Here is a 7,841-nt window from a genome sequence, read left to right on the forward strand (position 1 = left end):
CCAAGGTAGAGGATCCAAGTTCAAGGCCAGCCAATGCACATGGCAACTTTGGGGCCAACCCAGGCTACATAGCAAAGCTGTCTCAAAAACAAAAACAAACAAACAAACAAACAAACAAAAAAAACCCCAAAAGTCTTAAAATTATGTAAGTTGAGCTTAATGAGCATTTTGTGGGGTATTAGAAGACTTATAAGAATGAAACAGTGGTGGCTTCCTGCGGAGGTGTCAGGTGGGAATGACAAGTCTACAGGAAATCAGACTAGAAGCCACTCATGTCACATTCTGCCAGGGAACTTGTCTGTTTTTTGTCATACCCTGAAACTTTATGGAAGGCTGATAAAAAGGTGACCAGCTAATTAATTTGGCAGAGGAAACTCCATGAGTTGGGTATTGCGGACTTCTTTTAGCCAGATTTTCAGTGAGCTTTGGAAGTCAAGCCCAGGGCAGGGCCTCTGAAAATGAAAGTTTGTTCAGAGGAGTCCAGCAACAGGCTACTCTAACAGGGGTCATATCCACAAACCTAGGTCTGCATGATCCAGCTGGGATACAGACATGCCTTAGTACACACCTTTAATCCCCTCTGGCCGCAATATAGACACAATCCCCTCTGCCCAGACTATAGACACTCCTTTAACACACACTGTTAATCCCAAACGATGTCTAATTGGAGGACAAAGTGATGAGTCAGAGAAAGATTTGTCAGAATGAGTCAGAGATAGGCTATGCATAACTCTCACAAGAGAGACTTTATAAAAGCAGCGCAGAAAGTCAGACAGACAGTACAGTGTAGGAGTGTAGGGTTCATGGAGACAGTACAGTAGAGTTCAGAAGTACGGTATAGTTCAGTGCAGTTAAGTTGAGTTCATGGAGTTCAGAGGTAGTTTTTCCAAGCAGAGCAATTCGGTAAAGCAGAGAGAGCGTTTGATTCAGTCAGCTTGGAGAGGAGCTTTGAGCCAGAACAGTTGAGCTGAACCAGCCAGCCAGAGTTCAGAAAGAACTAGAAAGAGTAGGTTTATCCAGCAGTAAGTCTCAGAGACTGAAAACATTTTAGACCTAGGATAGCAGACGGAGGCTGGAAGCTGAAGCCTTCAAGGTCTGGGCTTGTAGAAGATTAAATTGTATAGAGGCTAGGAGCTTCCAGGCCTAGGCCTAGGGATAATTAGACAAAAATGCTCTGGGCTCAGCCTAAGCCATGTATTCATAAAGCTTGGGTACAGCTGTCATCTTATCTCCCAATCTGAGTTTTAAAAAAATTACAGAAAAAGAGTGTGATTAAAGTTGGGTCCAAGGGAGGTATGGTAGCTGGGGAGAGTGGGGCCTTTAAAAAGAAGCCAGTGCTTAAGGACAATGAAAAATAGGGCTCAGGGAATCTCCTACTGCGTATTCAGTGGTATGATAGTGTAAAGTCTGAATGGTTCTGCTTTGAGAACAGAACTCTGCAACACCCTGTATCTACACCTAGGAAACCGTCTGTGGCTTCACTTCTCTGTGTCCAGACATCCAGCCACTCAGAAGCCACTGCAGCCACGGCCCCAGTGGGTCTAGCTAATGCTTAAGTGATGGTATCCCTTGGCATTATCCTTGTGGTGCTGGCTTTGCAGGAACGTAAAATGAAGAGTTGTGTGGTCAAGGAGGATTCTGTCTAGATTTCAGTGGAAGGATTGGAAGGCCAGGGAATGTGTGGCAGACTTAGAATCCCTGAATACAACCCTGGAGAGGAAGATACATGTGGCCATGAGAGTGGGGCTCCGGCTGTGATGGAGACTCCAGGAAGCTGGAGATGCTGCTCCAGAGGAAGGCAAAGTTGTAGGGTAGAGCAACCTGAGCCTACTGAGCTCATAGCAGTCTCTGGATGCTGGACCCGGTGCTGTGGGATTGTGTGTCTTCTGGCTAACTCTTGGTATTATTCGGTATAACTCTTCTTTGGTATTCTCCTAGTCTTCCCTTTTGGAATGGGGCTGTGTAACCCTGTCCCACAAACATGTGATTTTATAGGGGCTCACAGTCAGAGTTTGAGTCTCAAAAGAGATTCTGAATGTAGACTTTGAAGACATGTTAGAAGCTGAGACTTTGAGAACTCCTGGAGACAGACCACAGAGACTCATTCCCACTATGAGGTGGCTGTGAGCCTTAGGTTTTGGATATGAGGTATCCCCCAAACATGTTTTTGTAGCAAAGGTTTGGTCTCCAGCTGGTAATGCTAAGAAATGGCTGTATCATGAAGTCTCTGAACTAATCAATGGACTCCGCCATCAATAGAGGCATAGTTGACGCTGTTGTAGGCGTGTGGGGTGGAAACCAGGCAGTGGGGGTCTTCTAGTAGGTCACTGAGGGGTGAGACTCCAAAGGGTAGATCTTGTTGCTGGACCTTGTTTTCCGTTCTCTCTCTCTGTCTGCTTCCTGACTGCCAGGAGGTGAGCAGCTTCTCTTGGCCGTCCCTTCCATCGTGATGTCCCTGTCTCACACCTGGCCCTTTAACAACAGAGTCAACTGACCATGGACTGAAATTCAGAGCTGAACGACTTCATCCCCCTTTCGGTTGACTTGCTTGAGAATTTTATCATTGCTAAAACAGCGCCCCCCCCCCCCCCCCAACACTTTCTAGTGTTCATGTCCTGAACATGAATGTAAGTAACTTTCTGGCCCAACTTCACAAATGGAAAAACTGATGGACAGGGTGTATGATGCAAGATTTACACTTTTCTCTTGATACACAAATGACCAAATGAAAGACAAAACAACAGTTATGGATCCTCGACTCATGTTGGTCTTTGAGGTGGAGGGAAGCATTTAAGAGTCAGAGGCCAAAATAGTGAAAATGAGAATTTTTCAAAAATAAAATTAAATATATTTATTTGATTTAAAAGACTGTCTTTGAGTTCATGTTCTTCCTACTTTGGGGATGTTTAAAACATTGTCCCTTTAATGGAGTCACATTAATTGTAAAGGGTCATTGTTGGACTTTAAAAAATATTGTTATTAGGTAAAATAAAAACTTAGTAATACAATATTGGTATATATACACCGGATCTGGGGAGATAGCTCAGTGATTAAGGGCACTGGGTCTTCCACCAGAGGAGTTGGGCTTGATTCTCAGCCCCAAAGGGGCAGCTCACAATCATCTGTAAGTCTAATTCCAGGAGATCTGACACCCTCTTCCAGCCCCCACGGGTATCAAGCATGCGTGTGGCGCATAGGCGTGCATGCAGGTAAAACCCTCACACACATAAAGTAAAAATAAAATAAACCTACAAAAAAGATTTTACAATATTTGGTACTGCATTGGACCTTGAAACTCCAAAAACCAGACAGATCAACTCAGAAGCTGTGAGTCCAGGAAGCGCTGTGGTTGATCATTTGGTCTCTGATGGTGAACTAGTCTCAGTGGCTGTTCTGACAGTGTAGCTTAGAGCAGCTCTGCCCCGATCCTGTTTCCCGTCATTCCTCTTTCCTGTTTCCCTGGGGGAGGTCAGCATGCTCAGAGGGCATCTTATTTGTGCAGGCCCCTGCTTGTTATCTGCTGTCTAAATTCGTATGCAGGCAGCATGGGGGCTTGTTCATATGCCCGCCTCTGCCTAGTGATGTTCTTGGTGCAGAGTAGGTGCTCGGGAAGTATTTGTGGAGGGAAAGGAGGGAGGGACGAGCCACGGAGGCTCGGTTTGGAGAGCATCAGCCTGGTGTGCTGGTGCCGGGGGTTTCCCATGCCACGGCTCTTCACCACACCTGTGTCATCAGCAAGCACCCCAGTGCACCAGACACCAGCACACCATAGCAGCCCTCCCTTAACCCGCCTCTGCGTCCCACCCCACGGCTGTCCCGAAGTCCTGTTCCCTCACTGCACAGTCATATAGCCACGTGGGTTCCAGAACCCACCCTAGGGCCATGCTCCCTTAGGAGTGCTAGGGGTCGGTGGACCCCTGCCCTGTTTCTCCGCCAGCTAGACTGAGCCCCAGTGGCCCAAAGCAGTGTCTACTGGCCACCTGGCCTCTTACCTCCCAAATACTTTCCTTTATTAAACCATTCCCAGCTCAGATTCTGGGGGAGGCCACACAGGCTGGGGCACCTCCCTGGAACCTGCTACCCCCTTTTCTTCTCCTCCCTCATCCCAAGTCCCTGTCTGCTCTTTCAGTGACTGCTACATTGTCCCCCTCGGCCACCCTCTCACCTCACCTGGCAGACAAGCTGGTGGCTCTTGACTTCCTTCCAACCTAGCCTGAGTTCCAAGAAATTTCAATGAAGAGCTTGGCTAGGCACTGCAGGGCCCAGGTGCTTTGCAGTGTGTGTGTGTGTGGGGGGAAGCTGCCTTTAAAGGAGTCTGTCGTGATTAAATCACCTGCTGTCCCCCAGCCCCTCCTTTTGTTCCTTCCTACATGCTGCCTCCAATTTATGACTGATCCCCCTCAAGCCCCTTCCCTGGCCCCCTCCCCCCGCTACTCTCCAGCCATTTTAGCAGAACTGCTGACTGGGCCTTACTGTAACAGCCCACTATCATAGCTCCTCACAGGGGTTCCCAGCCTTTTCCTGTTACACGGCACTTCATTAGGAGGCTACTGTTTCGACTAGTGTTGTGTTTTGAGGCAGATCTTTTATGCAGCCTGGGCTAGCATAGAGGTCACTCTATAAGCCAGACTGGCCTCAAATTTGTGGTAATCCTCCTACCTCAGTGTCCCACATGCTGGGATTAGAGGCTGTGCCACTCTGCCTGGCTTAGAATTATTTTCATAAAAATGCTTATTCACAGCCTGGGGTGGTGGCACATGCCTGTAATCCCAACACTCAGGGAGACAGAGGCAGGCAGATCTCTGTGAGCTCAAGGTCTACAAAGCAAGTCCAGGACAGACAGAGAATCCCTGTCTCAAAAAACCAACCAACCAACCAAACAAACAAACAAACCCCCAAAACAAAATGCTTATTCACATCAGGGAGATACTCTGAGCAGGAGCAGACCTAATTAGAGAAGTCATGTAATCGATATTCATCCATTAATTCATCCATGCATCCATCCATCCATCCATGCATCCATCCATCCATCCATGCATCCATCCATCCATCCACCTCTGGGAGTATTTTCATATCTGAGTCCTAGGATATAGAATGTGGCCACATTGTATCTTGTTCCAGCGGTGACCTTATGGGTCAGAGTAGAAGCAGGAACCACGTAAGGAGTCACAAAAGAGGAACTTCCAAGCAGAAGGTAATGGAGAAGCCAAGAAGCAACTGGAAGCCAGGAGGAGTCCAAAGACCAGCTGTGGCAGAAGGCTGCCACCAAGCTGTGCCTGAGAGACAGAGGAGATGCTACCCCTGGCTGAGAGAGGAAATACTTAGCATCCTTCTTGCTCCTATGAGCAGTATGGAGTAGAGAAAAGGAGTGGAAACAGATGAGAAAACAGACAGCATTGAATGAAAAGACTCAAGAGGGGATGGAGCAGAGCACAGAGAGCACAAGGAAGAGTTGTAGCTTTGCTGGGAGAACACAGAAAAACGAGTGGTTCGTTGGAGTCCGCCTTTGAGGAATGAACAGGAGTTTGGTGAGAGCATCAGGTTAGAGGAGGGTGGCCCAAGCAGCTGTCATAATCTACAGTAGTTCCCTTCTATCTACAGGGGATATGTTTTTGTTTGTTTGTTTGTTTGTTTGTTTGTTTCCGAGACAGGGTTTCTCTATATAGCCTTGGCTGTCATGGACTCACCTTGTAGACCAGGCTGGCCTCAGACTCATAGAGATCCACCTGCCTCTGCCTCTCTGAGTGCTGGGATTACAGGAGTGCATGCACTACCATGCCCGGCTTGGGGATATGTTTTAAGAACCCCAGTGAATGCCTGGAGCCACAGGTTGTGGTTAGCTTCTTACTTACTGACACTTGGATGATGGTGAACAGGCATTATTATTCAGACTCAGGCCACACACTCTCCCCCTTCTGAGGCCTGTGTCCAAGTCTCAGCTCGGGAGGCCATGTTGGGATGAGCTCCCAGCACCCCCTGAGGCTAACCTTACTCTTAGTCACCAGCAGACCTGATGGTCCATCCTGGGTCACCATTGCAGAGAGATTCCTGACAGGACCAGCGTACCTAGTCCTTATGTACCCAGCACTGGGCATTACTTTAAGAAGTACCCTCCCAGCCAAGGGCTTGTCCTGACCCCACTGGCCTTGAGCTTTCGGCAGGCAGCCAAGGGGAGGGGTTGGGAGCACAGGACCAAGAGAATGCAGTTTGCATTTTGCTCTGGTTCCTGTTTGCCGTCCAGATGCCTCCAGATCTAATTCCGAATAAATAATTGTGCTGAGTAACCCCGGTCCCTTGGTGATTAAGTAAACAGGCCGAGGCGGGTGGAAATTGAATTAGTGCAGTGTGCTCAGCCATTATTACCCACCCCTTCTCATGACTATTAATGAGGGGTTATTAAGAAATGTAAATGCTGCCCCAGGGGGCGTGGAGATGGGGAGGGGGGTCAGGACCAGAGGACAGACCCTTCAGAGAGCCATGTGATGGAAGGCATTTTGAAAATTATGTCCAATCGTTCTCTTCTGTGCCGTGGTAACATTTCCGGACGCCTCGCTTTTATTAAAATGAGGAAAAGAGAACAAATTTTAATTTGAGGATAAAATTAGCATTTTCCAAGCGGCCTTGGCAGCAATGAGGACATATTTTGCCAGAAAATGGACATTCAGGGCCGGGCGGGGCAAGGTTGTGTTGGGGGTGCAGCTGATAGACGATTAGTTCTCACAGTTCATCTCCAGGCAAGGGAGTAAACAAATTAATCTCTGGGCAGGGAGCAGGCCTGAAGATGCTGGAAGTCTGCTGGAGCCAGCAAAGTCTTCGCTGGAAAGCCAGAGGTGTCATCAGGGCCTGGAGTCCTCTCAGTGCTGGCCCAAAGAGGTCAGGCTCTGGTCTGAGGTCACACAGGAAGGCTGGGAGCTCTGGCTGAGTTTTGAAGCAAGATGGATGAAGGAGATTGCTTCTCCTAGACACACTGGGCAGGGGTGGAACCTAAGGGTGCAGCCTCTGCTCCCTATTCTTCTAACCTGACCTCCAGTGTCCCAGGTGTCTGCACCCTCTGATCCTAGCTTCTGTCCTCATCTCTGTGTCCCCATCTCTGCTGCTAGATTCATTCCCAAGCTTTGGCCAGGCCTTACTTCTTTCACTCTGTAACCTTCTGAGTCCCTAGTTCCTTGTCCCTCCACAATCTGATCTCCGTTTAAAGGCTTGCTGCTCCCTGCAGTTGCAATTGGATGGAGAGAAGGGGAGGAGCAAAAAAAAAAAAAAAAAGAAAAAAAAGAAAGAAAGGCCAAGATGCAGGAAAGAAGAGATAGTGAAAGAAGCAAATACTAAATACCAATGTTCAAGATTTGCTAAGACTTTACATAATGCTGTTGATTTGGTAATGAAACTGGCGGCTGCCATCATAGCTGTCTCTAGAGAAGATTCAGAGCTCTCATCCAGATACAGTACTTTACTCTAGGTCACTATGGGCATCAAAGCTTGAACTCTGACCTACTACTGCTACTGTGGAGCTAAGGATGACCTTGAACTTCTGATCATCCCGACTCCCCTGCCTAAAAGCTGAGAGCTGAGATTCAATTCCTAAGACCCTCATGGTAGGAAGAGAAAACTGACTTCTGCATGTTGACCTCTGACTTCCACATGCACACTGTGGCTCTTGAGCCCCCACACACTCTCTCTCTCTCCTCTCCCCTCTCTCCTTCCCCCCTCTCTCTTTCCCTCCCTCCCTTCTTCCCTCTCTCTCTCCTTTTCTCCCTTCTTCTCTCTCCCTCTCACTCAAATGCAATTTTAAAAACTGAAGAAGAAGAAGAAGAAGAAGAAGAAGAAGAAGAAGAAGAAGAAGA

Source organism: Psammomys obesus, unplaced genomic scaffold (genome assembly GCF_907164565.1).
Source record: "Psammomys obesus unplaced genomic scaffold, mPsaObe1.curated_primary_1811, whole genome shotgun sequence".
Classification (NCBI taxonomy): domain Eukaryota; kingdom Metazoa; phylum Chordata; class Mammalia; order Rodentia; family Muridae; genus Psammomys; species Psammomys obesus.